Source organism: Xiphophorus hellerii, chromosome 6 (genome assembly GCF_003331165.1).
Source record: "Xiphophorus hellerii strain 12219 chromosome 6, Xiphophorus_hellerii-4.1, whole genome shotgun sequence".
Taxonomy (NCBI): Eukaryota; Metazoa; Chordata; class Actinopteri; order Cyprinodontiformes; family Poeciliidae; genus Xiphophorus; species Xiphophorus hellerii.
This window is the reverse complement of record NC_045677.1, coordinates 6,362,792-6,376,758: the sequence shown is the minus strand read 5'-3', so window position 1 is coordinate 6,376,758 and position 13,967 is coordinate 6,362,792. Positions and strand designations below refer to the sequence as shown.

At 38.0% G+C, this 13,967-nt stretch overlaps 1 protein-coding gene across 2 annotated transcripts in view; it reads left to right on the top strand.

The window, feature by feature from the left end:
* The window catches only part of LOC116722129 (WW domain-containing adapter protein with coiled-coil-like), an 81,504-nt gene that overhangs the window by 38,228 nt on the left and 29,309 nt on the right, over positions 1–13,967 (top strand). The gene's annotated exons all lie outside the window — the stretch shown is intronic.

Genomic DNA, 13,967 nt, shown 5'->3' with positions numbered 1-13,967 from the left:
CATACTGAAAATTTCAAAATAAAAGCCTTGAATATTTTTACATGACGTAACTGCTCTTTTTGGCTTTATTTGACGTTTTCATCCAAAGCACTGATAAACATAGGATTAGTTTGGCGCTTTGAAATGAAGCTTAACAAACATTTCAAAATAAAAGCCTTGAATATTTTTACATCAGCTACTTGTGTTTTGAGCATTATATAACTATTTTAACCCAATGACTGTTACGCATGGGATTAGTTTGGCCCTTTGAAATGAAGTTTAACAAAACTTCCAAAATAAAAGCCTTGACAAATTTTAAATCGTACCGAATGGTGCACGTCCGCCTCGCTCAACGTTCTTGCGGTTCTCCGCGTGCCACTGATTACGTAGCGGCGTTCTTTGGCGTCGACGCCGATTTGTGGCGTGACGACGCCGGGCCCGAACCCCATGGCCGCGCCTTGGCAGGCCCCGGCTAAATTTCTTCCGAAATTTTCTAGTTGGGGCCTGCCATGCAAAGCAATGGCAGGAACCTATTACTCTACACCCAACAAAGTGTCTCTTTAATATTATTATAATTCTTTATTTTTCTTCCGTAACCGTTAATGCGGCTCATACCGCTGGGTGCACACCTACAAATGAGGTATCAAAACGTGCAGAAAATTCACGCCATTGGAGCTATTACTTCTGGTGGGATTTGGGCTTAACGTGGCGACATAATTCGCAAAAAACTACGAAAAAAACCCCATTATAACTCAATGGGAAAAATCCTAGAAATACCCTATTTTTGAGGATTTGCTGTGTCGTCACAAATTCACCTAGAAATGCCATTCAAATTTCATTTTGTAGATACGTCTGTGATCTCTTCGAAAGTGAAGACGGCTCGTCGATACCAGTTACGGTTTGTCCACAATTTGCCTCTAAGCGACCCAAAGTTTCTCATTTTTCCTAAAGTTAGAGGGCTTCTCTCGCTGATTAGAGTGAGAGATCAAGACAACTTTTTCAACCCAAATCATTTTTGAAATCGCCATCACGGCCACAAATATCGCACGATTAGTATCAAAATCGGTCCTGACATTGATACGCCTGTCTGCTCCGGTTAAATGTTTTCGAAATTTATCTAGACCGTACGGTTTTCTGTCACGGTGCTTCAGAGCAAAGTCATGCGACAGGATTTTCTGAGGCTCTCAGGCTGTCTCACTGACACTTCACACCTTGGTGTGAAACTTATTTAACATAGCAACGGATCTCAAGAGGCTATTGGCTGCTGATTTGGACTACAAATACGCATCATTGTAGTTCTATCTATCCTCAGTTGAAACAGATCAGGACTTAACTGGCCTTTATAACTACTTGCTGCTATGGGCTGTATATAACTGATTTAACTCAGTAACTGTTACACATGGGATTAGTTTGGCCCTTTGAAATGAAGCTTAACAAAAATTTCAAAATAAAAGCCTTGAATATTTTTACATCAGAAAATTGCTCTTTTGAGCTGTATATAACTGATTTAACCCAGCAATTGTTACACATGGGATTAGTGTGGCAATTTAAAATTAAGCTTGATGAAAATTTCAAAATAAAAGCCTTGAATATTTTTACATCAGGTCATTGCTCTTTTTGGCTTTATTTGACTTTTTCATCCAAAGCACTGTTACACATGGTATTAGTTTGGCCCTTTGAAATGAAGCATACTGAAAATTTCAAAATAAAAGCCTTGAATATTTTTACATCAGCTACTTGTGTTTTGAGCATTATATAACTATTTTAACCCAATGACTGTTACGCATGGGATTAGTTTGGCTCTTTGAAATGAAGTTTAACAAAACTTCCAAAATAAAGCCTTGACAACATTTTAAATCGTACTGAATGGTGCACGTCCGCCTCGCTTAACGTTCTTGCGGTTCTCCGCGTGCCACTGATTACGTCGCGGCGTTCTTTAGCGTCGACGCCGATTTGTGGCGTGACGACGCCGGGCCCAAGCCCGACGGGCGCGCCTTGGCAGGCCCCGGCTAAATTTCTTCCGAAATTTTCTAGTTGGGGCCTGCCATGCAAAGCAATGGCAGGAACCTATTACTCTACACACCAACAAGCGTCTCTTTATTATAATTCTTTATTTTTCTTCCGTCACCGTTAATGCGGCTCATACCGCTGGGTGCACACCTACAAATGAGGTATCAAAACGTGCAGAAAATTCACGCCATTGGAGCTATTATTTTTGGTGGGATTTGGGGTTAACGTGGCGACATAATTCGCAAAAAACTACGAAAAAAACCCCATTATAAGTCAATGGGAAAAATCCTGGAAATACCCTATTTTTGAGGATTTTCTGTGTCGTCACAAATTCACCTAGAAATGCCATTCAAATTTCATTTTGTAGATACGTCTGTGATCTCTTCGAAAGTGAAGACGGCTCGTCGATACCAGTTACGGTTTGTCCACAATTTGCCTCTAAGCGACCCAAAGTTTCTCATTTTTCCGAAAATTACAGTGCTTCTCTCGCTGATTAGAGTGAGAGATGAAGACAACTTTTTCAACCCAATCATTTTTGAAATCGCCATCACGCCCACAAATATCGCACGATTAGTATCAAAATCGGTCCTGACATTGATACGCCTGTCTGCTCCGGTAAAATGTTTTCGAAATTTATCTAGACCGTACGGTTTTCTGTCACGGTGCTTCAGAGCAAAGTCATGCGACAGGATTTTCTGAGGCTGTCTGAGGCTCTCTCCCATGTATTTGAATAGAATTTCAGATCTGGGCACAACATTTCTTTCTCTCATCACTGTAAATGTTCTGAGTGAGGTACAGATATGAATCTCGGGACTATCGCAGAAGACACATAGGCCTGTCATACGCTCCAAACGCTTTTCGAATATGTATTACGGTTCCCGAACAGGAAGGATTTGTTTCCAATGCTTCTTTTCAGTAAAATGTGTTTGCTCAAACACACAATTGTGTTTGACAGCTCAGAGCTCAGAGCTCACACCCTGCTGACCATTATTTGCCCATTATTTGCCATAGCAACGGATCTCAAGAGGCTATTGGCTGCTGGTTTGGACTACAGATACGCATCATTGTAGTTCTATCTATAGTGGAACCCTCAGTTGAAACAGATCAGGACTGAACTGGCCTTTAGAACTATTTGCTGCTATGGGCTGTATATAACTGATTTAACTCAGGAACTGTTACACATGGTATTAGTTTGGAACTTTAAAATTAAGCATAATAATAATTTCAAAATAAAAGCCTTGAATATTTTTACATCAGGTAATTGCTGTTTTTGGCTTTATTTGACTTTTTCATCCAAAGCACTGTTACACATGGTATTAGTTTGGCCCTTTGAAATGAAGCTTAACAAAAATTTCAAAATAAAAGCTTTGAATATTTTTACATCATGTAATTGCTCTTTTTGGCTTTATATGACTTTTTCATCCAAAGCACTGTTACACATGGGATTAGTTCGGAACTTTAAAATGGAGCATAATAATAATTTCAAAATAAAAGCCTTGAATATTTTTACATCAGGTAATTGCGCTTTTTGGCTTTATGTGACTTTTTTATCCAAAGCACTGTTACACAATGGAATAGTTTGGCCCTCTGAAATGAAGCATACTGAAAATTTCAAAATAAAAGCCTTGAATATTTTTACGTCATGTAATTGCTCTTTTTGGCCGTATATGACTTTTTCATCCAAAGCACTGTTACACATGGGATTTGTTAGGAACTTTAAAATGGAGCATAATAATAATTTCAAAATAAAAGCCTTGAATATTTTTACGTCATGTAATTGCTCTTTTTGGCCGTATATGACTTTTTCATCCAAAGCACTGTTACACATGGGATTAGTTCGGAACTTTAAAATGGAGCATAATAATAATTTCAAAATAAAAGCCTTGCATATTTTTACATCAGGTAATTGCGCTTTTTGGCTTTATGTGACTTTTTTATCCAAAGCACTGTTACACATGGGATTCGTTCAGAACTTTAAAATGGAGCATACTGAAATTTCAAAATAAAAGCCTTGAGAATTCTTACATGAGATTATTGCTGTTTTGAGCACTATATAACTGATTTTATCCAATGACTGTTATTCATGGGATTAGGTTGGCCCTTTGAAATGAAGTTTAACAAAACTTCCAAAATAAAAGCCTTGACAAAAATTTTAAATCGTACCGAATGGTGCACGTCCGCCTTGCTTAACGTTCTTGCGGTTCTCCGCGTGCCATTGATTACGTTGCGGCGTCCTTTAGCGTCGACGCCGATTTGTGGCGTGACGACGCCGGGCCCGAGCCCGACGGGCGCGCCTTGGCAGGCCCCGGCTAAATTTCTTCCGAAATTTTCTAGTATTCTTTATTTTTCTTCCGTAACCGTTAATGCGGCTCATACCGCTGGGTGCACACCTACAAATGAGGTATCAAAACGTGCAGAAAATTCACGCCATTGGAGCTATTACTTCTGGTGGGATTTGGGCTTAACGTGGCGACATAATTCGCAAAAAACTACGAAAAAAACCCCATTATAACTCAATGGGAAAAATCCTAGAAATACCCTATTTTTGAGGATTTGCTGTGTCGTCACAAATTCACCTAGAAATGCCATTCAAATTTCATTTTGTAGATACGTCTGTGATCTCTTCGAAAGTGAAGACGGCTCGTCGATACCAGTTACGGTTTGTCCACAATTTGCCTCTAAGCGACCCAAAGTTTCTCATTTTTCCTAAAGTTAGAGTGCGTCTCTGGCTGCTTAGAGTGAGAGATGAAGACAACTTTTTCAGCCCAAATCATTTTTGAAATCGCCATCACGCCCACAAATATCGCACGATTAGTATCAAAATCGGTCCTCACATTGATACGCCTGTCTGCTCCGGTAAAATGTTTTCGAAATTTATCTAGACCGTACGGTTTTCTGTCACGGTGCTTCAGAGCAAAGTCATGCGACAGGATTTTCTGAGGCTCTCAGGCTGTTTCACTAACACTTCACACCTTGGTGTGAAACTTATTTAACATAGCAACGGAACTCAAGAGACTATTGGCTGCTGGTTTGGACTACAGATACGCATCATTGTAGTTCTATCTATAGTGGAACCCTCAGTTGAAACAGATCAGGACTGAACTGGCCTTTAGACTATTTGCTGCTATGGGCTGTATATAACTGATTTAACTCAGTAACTGTTACACATGGTATTAGTTTGGAACTTTAAAATTAAGCATAATAAAATTTCAAAATAAAAGCCTTGAATATTTTTACATCAGGTAATTGCTGTTTTTGGCTTATTTGACTTTTTCATCCAAAGCACTGTTACACATGGTATTAGTTTGGCCCTTTGAAATGAAGCTTAACAAAAATTTCAAAATAAAAGCTTGAATATTTTTACATCATGTAATTGCTCTTTTTGGCTTTATATGACTTTTTCATCCAAAGCACTGTTACACATGGGATTAGTTCGGCTTTAAATGAGCATAAAAATTTCAAAATAAAAGCCTTGAATATTTTTACATCAGGTAATTGCGCTTTTTGGCTTTATGTGACTTTTTTCCAAAGCACTGTTACACAATGGTAGTTTGGCCCTTGAAATGAAGCATACTGAAAATTTCAAAATAAAAGCCTTGAATATTTTTACATGTAATTGCTCTTTTTGGCCGTATATGACTTTTTCATCCAAAGCACTGTTACACATGGGATTTGTTAGGAACTTTAAAATGGAGCATAATAATAATTTCAAAATAAAAGCCTTGAATATTTTTACGTCATGCAATTGCTCTTTTTGGCCGTATATGACTTTTTCATCCAAAGCACTGTTACACATGGGATTAGTTCGGAACTTTAAAATGGAGCATAATAAAATTTCAAAATAAAAGCCTTGCATATTTTTACATCAGGTAATTGCGCTTTTTGGCTTTATGTGACTTTTTTATCCAAAGCACTGTTACACATGGGATTCGTTCAGAACTTTAAAAAGCATACTGAAAATTTCAAAATAAAAGCCTTGAGAATTTTACATGAGATTGCTGTTTTGAGCACTATATAACTGATTTTATCCAATGACTGTTATTCATGGGATTAGGTTGGCCCTTTGAAATGAAGTTTAACAAAACTTCCAAAATAAAAGCCTTGACAAAAATTTTAAATCGTACCGAATGGTGCACGTCCGCCTCGCTTAACGTTCTTGCGGTTCTCCGCGTGCCATTGATTACGTCGCGGCGTCCTTTAGCGTCGACGCCGATTTGTGGCGTGACGACGCCGGGCCCGAGCCCGACGGGCGCGCCTTGGCAGGCCCCGGCTAAATTTCTTCCGAAATTTTCTAGTTGGGGCCTGCCATGCAAAGCAATGGCAGGAACCTATTACTCTACACCCAACAAGCGTCTCTTTATTATAATTCTTTATTTTTCTTCCGTCACCGTTAATGCGGCTCATACCGCTGGGTGCACACCTACAAATGAGGTATCAAAACGTGCAGAAAATTCACGCCATTGGAGCTATTATTTTTGGTGGGATTTGGGGTTAACGTGGCGACATAATTCGCAAAAAACTACGAAAAAAACCCCATTATAAGTCAATGGGAAAAATCCTGGAAATACCCTATTTTTGAGGATTTTCTGTGTCGTCACAAATTCACCTAGAAATGCCATTCAAATTTCATTTTGTAGATACGTCTGTGATCTCTTCGAAAGTGAAGACGGCTCGTCGATACCAGTTACGGTTTGTCCACAATTTGCCTCTAAGCGACCCAAAGTTTCTCATTTTTCCGAAAATTACAGTGCTTCTCTCGCTGATTAGAGTGAGAGATGAAGACAACTTTTTCAACCCAAATCATTTTTGAAATCGCCATCACGCCCACAAATATCGCACGATTAGTATCAAAATCGGTCCTGACATTGATACGCCTGTCTGCTCCGGTAAAATGTTTTCGAAATTTATCTAGACCGTACGGTTTTCTGTCACGGTGCTTCAGAGCAAAGTCATGCGACAGGATTTTCTGAGGCTGTCTGAGGCTCTCTCCCATGTATTTGAATAGAATTTCAGATCTGGGCACAACATTTCTTTCTCTCATCACTGTAAATGTTCTGAGTGAGGTACAGATATGAATCTCGGGACTATCGCAGAAGACACATAGGCCTGTCATACGCTCCAAACGCTTTTCGAATATGTATTACGGTTCCCGAACAGGAAGGATTTGTTTCCAATGCTTCTTTTCAGTAAAATGTGTTTGCTCAAACACACAATTGTGTGTTTGACAGCTCAGAGCTCAGAGCTCACACCCTGCTGAGACCATTATTTGCCATAGCAACGGATCTCAAGAGGCTATTGGCTGCTGGTTTGGACTACAGATACGCATCATTGTAGTTCTATCTATAGTGGAACCCTCAGTTGAAACAGATCAGGACTGAACTGGCCTTTAGAACTATTTGCTGCTATGGGCTGTATATAACTGATTTAACTCAGGAACTGTTACACATGGTATTAGTTTGGAACTTTAAAATTAAGCATAATAATAATTTCAAAATAAAAGCCTTGAATATTTTTACATCAGGTAATTGCTGTTTTTGGCTTTATTTGACTTTTTCATCCAAAGCACTGTTACACATGGTATTAGTTTGGCCCTTTGAAATGAAGCTTAACAAAAATTTCAAAATAAAAGCTTTGAATATTTTTACATCATGTAATTGCTCTTTTTGGCTTTATATGACTTTTTCATCCAAAGCACTGTTACACATGGGATTAGTTCGGAACTTTAAAATGGAGCATAATAATAATTTCAAAATAAAAGCCTTGAATATTTTTACATCAGGTAATTGCGCTTTTTGGCTTTATGTGACTTTTTTATCCAAAGCACTGTTACACAATGGAATAGTTTGGCCCTCTGAAATGAAGCATACTGAAAATTTCAAAATAAAAGCCTTGAATATTTTTACGTCATGTAATTGCTCTTTTTGGCCGTATATGACTTTTTCATCCAAAGCACTGTTACACATGGGATTTGTTAGGAACTTTAAAATGGAGCATAATAATAATTTCAAAATAAAAGCCTTGAATATTTTTACGTCATGCAATTGCTCTTTTTGGCCGTATATGACTTTTTCATCCAAAGCACTGTTACACATGGGATTAGTTCGGAACTTTAAAATGGAGCATAATAATAATTTCAAAATAAAAGCCTTGCATATTTTTACATCAGGTAATTGCGCTTTTTGGCTTTATGTGACTTTTTTATCCAAAGCACTGTTACACATGGGATTCGTTCAGAACTTTAAAATGGAGCATACTGAAAATTTCAAAATAAAAGCCTTGAGAATTCTTACATGAGATTATTGCTGTTTTGAGCACTATATAACTGATTTTATCCAATGACTGTTATTCATGGGATTAGGTTGGCCCTTTGAAATGAAGTTTAACAAAACTTCCAAAATAAAAGCCTTGACAAAAATTTTAATCGTACCGAATGGTGCACGTCCGCCTTGCTTAACGTTCTTGCGGTTCTCCGCGTGCCATTGATTATGTTGCGGCGTCCTTTAGCGTCGACGCCGATTTGTGGCGTGACGACGCCGGGCCCGAGCCCGACGGGCGCGCCTTGGCAGGCCCCGGCTAAATTTCTTCCGAAATTTTCTAGTATTTCTTTATTTTTCTTCCGTAACCGTTAATGCGGCTCATACCGCTGGGTGCACACCTACAAATGAGGTATCAAAACGTGCAGAAAATTCACGCCATTGGAGCTATTACTTCTGGTGGGATTTGGGCTTAACGTGGCGACATAATTCGCAAAAAACTACGAAAAAAACCCCATTATAAGTCAATGGGAAAAATCCTAGAAATACCCTATTTTTGAGGATTTTCTGTGTCGTCACAAATTCACCTAGAAATGCCATTCAAATTTCATTTTGTAGATACGTCTGTGATCTCTTCGAAAGTGAAGACGGCTCGTCGATACCAGTTACGGTTTGTCCACAATTTGCCTCTAAGCGACCCAAAGTTTCTCATTTTTCCTAAAGTTAGAGTGCTTCTCTCGCTGATTAGAGTGAGAGATCAAGACAACTTTTTCAGCCCAAATCATTTTTGAAATCGCCATCACGCCCACAAATATCGCACGATTAGTATCAAAATCGGTCCTGACATTGATACGCCTGTCTGCTCCGGTAAAATGTTTTCGAAATTTATCTAGACCGTACGGTTTTCTGTCACGGTGCTTCAGAGCAAAGTCATGCGACAGGATTTTCTGAGGCTCTCAGGCTCTTTCACTAACATTCACACCTTGGTGTGAAACTTATTTAACATAGCAACGGAACTCAAGAGGCTATTGGCTGCTGATTTGGACTACAAATACGCATCATGTAGTTCTATCTATCCTCAGTTGAAACAGATCAGGACTGAACTGGCCTTATAACTACTTGCTGCTATGGGCTGTATATAACTGATTTAACTCAGTAACTGTTACACATGGGATTAGTTTGGCCCTTTGAAATGAAGCTTAACAAAAATTTCAAAATAAAAGCCTTGAATATTTTTACATCATGTAATTGCTCTTTTTGGCTTATGACTTTTTCATCCAAAGCACTGTTACACATGGTATTAGTTTGGCCCTTTGAAATGAAGCATACTGAAAATTTCAAAATAAAAGCCTTGAATATTTTTACATCAGTAATTGCTCTTTTTGGCTTTATTGACTTTTTCATCCAAAGCACTGTTACACATGGGATTAGTTTGGCTTTAAATGAAGCATACTGAAAATTTCAAAATAAAAGCCTTGAATATTTTTACATCAGGTAATTGCTCTTTTTGGCTTTATTGACTTTTTCATCCAAAGCACTGTTACACATGGATTAGTTTGGCCCTTTGAAATGAAGCATACTGAAAATTTCAAAATAAAAGCCTTGAATATTTTTACATGATGTAATTGCTCTTTTTGGCTTATGACTTTTTCATCCAAAGCCTGTCACATGTTTAATTGGTATTAGTTTGGCCCTTTGAAATGAAGCATACTGAAAATTTCAAAATAAAAGCCTTGAATATTTTTACATGACGTAATTGCTCTTTTTGGCTTTATTTGACTTTTTCATCCAAAGCACTGTTACACATGGTATTAGTTTGGCCCTTGAAATGAAGCATACTGAAAATTTCAAAATAAAGCCTTGAATATTTTTACATGACGTAATGCTCTTTTGGCTTTATTTGACTTTTTCATCCAAAGCACTGTAACATGGTATTAGTTTGGCCTTTGAAATGAAGCATACTGAAAATTTCAAAATAAAAGCCTTGAATATTTTTACATGACGTAACTGCTCTTTTTGGCTTTATTTGACTTTTTCATCCAAAGCACTGTACATGGATTAGTTTGGCCTTTGAAATGAAGTTAACAAACATTCAAAATAAAAGCCTTGAATATTTTTACATCAGCTACTTGTGTTTTGAGCATTATAACTATTTTAACCCAAGACTGTTACGCATATGGCCCTTTGAAATGAAGTTTAACAAAATTCCAAATAAAAGCCTTGACAACATTTTAAATCGTACCGAACGGTGCACGTCCGCCTCGCTTAACGTTCTTGCGGTTCTCCGCGTGCCACTGATCACGTCGCGGCGTTCTTTAGCGTCGACGCCGATTTGTGGCGCGACGACGCCGGGCCCAAGCCCGACGGGCGCGCCTTGGCAGGCCCCGGCTAAATTTCTTCCGAAATTTTCTAGTATTCTTTATTTTTCTTCCGTAACCGTTAATGCGGCTCATACCGCTGGGTGCACACCTACAAATGAGGTATCAAAACGTGCAGAAAATTCACGCCATTGGAGCTATTACTTCTGGTGGGATTTGGGCTTAACGTGGCGACATAATTCGTAAAAAACTACGAAAAAAACCCCATTATAAGTCAATGGGAAAAATCCTAGAAATACCCTATTTTGAGGATTTTCTGTGTCGTCACAAATTCACCTAGAAATGCCATTCAAATTTCATTTTGTAGATACGTCTGTGATCTCTTCGAAAGTGAAGACGGCTCGTCGATACCAGTTACGGTTTGTCCACAATTTGCCTCTAAGCGACCCAAAGTTTCTCATTTTTCCTAAAGTTAGAGTGCGTCTCTGGCTGCTTAGAGTGAGAGATGAAGACAACTTTTTCAGCCCAAATCATTTTGAAATCGCCATCACGCCCACAAATATCGCACGATTAGTATCAAAATCGGTCCTGACATTGATACGCCTGTCTGCTCCGGTAAAATGTTTTCGAAATTTATCTAGACCGTACGGTTTTCTGTCACGGTGCTTCAGAGCAAAGTCATGCGACAGGATTTTCTGAGGCTCTCAGGCTCTTTCACTAACACTTCACACCTTGGTGTGAAACTTATTTAACATAGCAACGGAACTCAAGAGGCTATTGGCTGCTGATTTGGACTACAAATACGCATCATTGTAGTTCTATCTATAGTGAAACCCTCAGTTGAAACAGATCAGGACTTAACTGGCCTTTATAACTACTTGCTGCTATGGGCTGTATATAACTGATTTAACTCAGTAACTGTTACACATGGGATTAGTTTTGAACTTTAAAATGAAGCTTAACAAAAATTTCACAATAAAAGCCTTGAATATTTTTACATCATGTAATTGCTCTTTTTGGCTTTATTTGACTTTTTCATCCAAAGCACTGTTACACATGGTATTAGTTTGGCCCTTTGAAATGAAGCTTAACAAAAATTTCAAAATAAAAGCCTTGAATATTTTTACATCAGAAAATTGCTCTTTTGAGCTGTATAACTGATTTAACCCAGCAATTGTTACACATGGGATTAGTGTGGCAATTTAAAATTAAGCTTGATGAAAATTTCAAAATAAAGCCTTGAATATTTTTACATGATGTAATTGCTCTTTTTGGCTTTATTTGACTTTTTCATCCAAAGCACTGTTACACATGGTATTAGTTTGGCCCTTTGAAATGAAGCATACTGAAAATTTCAAAATAAAAGCCTTGAATATTTTTACATGACGTAATTGCTCTTTTTGGCTTTATTTGACTTTTTCATCCAAAGCACTCTTACACGTGGGATTCGTTCGGAACTTTAAAATGAAGCATACTGAAAATTTCAAAATAAAAGCCTTGAATATTTTTACATCAACTACTTGCGTTTTCAGCATTATATAACTGATTTAACCCAATGACTATTACACATGGGATTAAAATAGACTGTTTTGCATGAGCAGCAGATAGATCCTCTATTGCACATGTGTCAAACTCAAGGCCCGCGGGCCACATGTGGCCGGCTACGTCATTTTATGTGGCCCTCTCCCCCCTACCACCGTTTTACAGCCCCATTGATTGACTTAAAATAGGTTTTGAGCACGAATTGACTACAAACTACATATCCCATAATGCCTTCCGATTCTTACCAACCAACATTACGGCTTCTCGCCACTAGAGTGCAGCAGAGTCACCTCAAGCTGATTATTAATTTCCCAGCGAATAAAACTGAAACATCGACAAGCTAACAAGCTAAAGAGCGAAGTCCCGTGATGTTTCAATCGAGGACTTTTACCGTCTACTGCCCCCTGATTTGATGCCACAGCTTCGACTCCATGCAGCTCGTGTTTTGTCCACGTTTGGAAGCACCTATCTGTGCGAACAGATGTTTTCAATAATGACTTTAACAAGGCCAAGCACAGATCGCGCATTACTGACGAAAACCTACACGCCGTTTTGCGGATTGCCACAGAATAGAACTAAAACCAGACATCGACGAACTGACCAGGGGAAACATTGGTAAGCACGAACAAACTAAATTTAAATAGAATGAATGTAAAACCAAAACTCAGTATACTGGAATATGCATATAGTTTATTGATTTTGCTTGTGTTTTGTTTATTTACAGAACACAACACAATGAGGATGTGTGTGAGTTGGTGACAGGGTGAAGAGGGATCAGCGTTGTGTTCAAGGACAGGCAACGTCACCTCATTGTTTTGTTCTTATGTGAAATGCATGTTCGTTGCGTAAAATAACGAAAAAGTTTTGTGAATGAAGTTGAGAGTTAATATCAAAACTTGTTTTTTATTATTTGTCTGCTTATCTTCAAAGCAGACAAAGAATAATTTTCCCAGCGAATAAAACTGAAACATCGACAAGCTAACGAGCTAAAGAGCGAAGTTTAGCTGAGCAGTTTAAAAATACTGAGCACATTTTTAAACTGCTCAGTTTAAAAATACTGTAATTTTTAAACTGAGCAGTAATTTTACATCCATGCAAACTCAATGTAATATTTAAAACTTGAATACATAAAATCAGTTATTTAACAATATGAGGTGTTGTTTAAAAATAAAAAAGATAGCAATTTCTTTTTATTGCAGAGACATTAGATTCTTAAATTTATGGTATTCTTTAAATGTTGTAATTTTGGTTCATTGTAAACTTTACCTGTAAAAAGTTTGTAGAAATCTTTAACATAAGGTCAATATATATTTTTAAACTGTAATATGTTGTGTGTGTGTGCGTTATTGAAAATTTATATTTGTGACAATCATTAGGTAAATGCTAATGAACTGCCTTCCTGCAGTTTATGAGCATTGAACTGTTACTAAACAGTTCAATGCAAGGTTCATTAGCGTTAGCATTTTAGCTTCAATAAGCTATTAGCTATTTATTTTACTTTTTAGCAAAGTTTAGTATACTGAATGGAGTAAATCAATTACAGAAAATATCCTAGTGATTTCCCACATACTGATGAAAGCAATGACGCTAATATTAGCGTTTCTGCTGATTTTAGCTGATATACTTACTTTATAATACTGAATGGTGCACGTCCGCCTCGCTTAACGTTCTTGCGATTCTCCGCGTGCCACTGATTACGTTGCGGCGTTCTTTAGCGTCGATGCCGATTTGTGGCGTGACGACGCCGGGCCCAGAGCCACGGGCGCGCCTTGGCAGGCCCCGGCTAAATTTCTTCCGAAATTTTCTAGTTGCTATTTGATCTTTTAATAAATCTTTTTAAGATACCTTCAACAATTTTTCATAT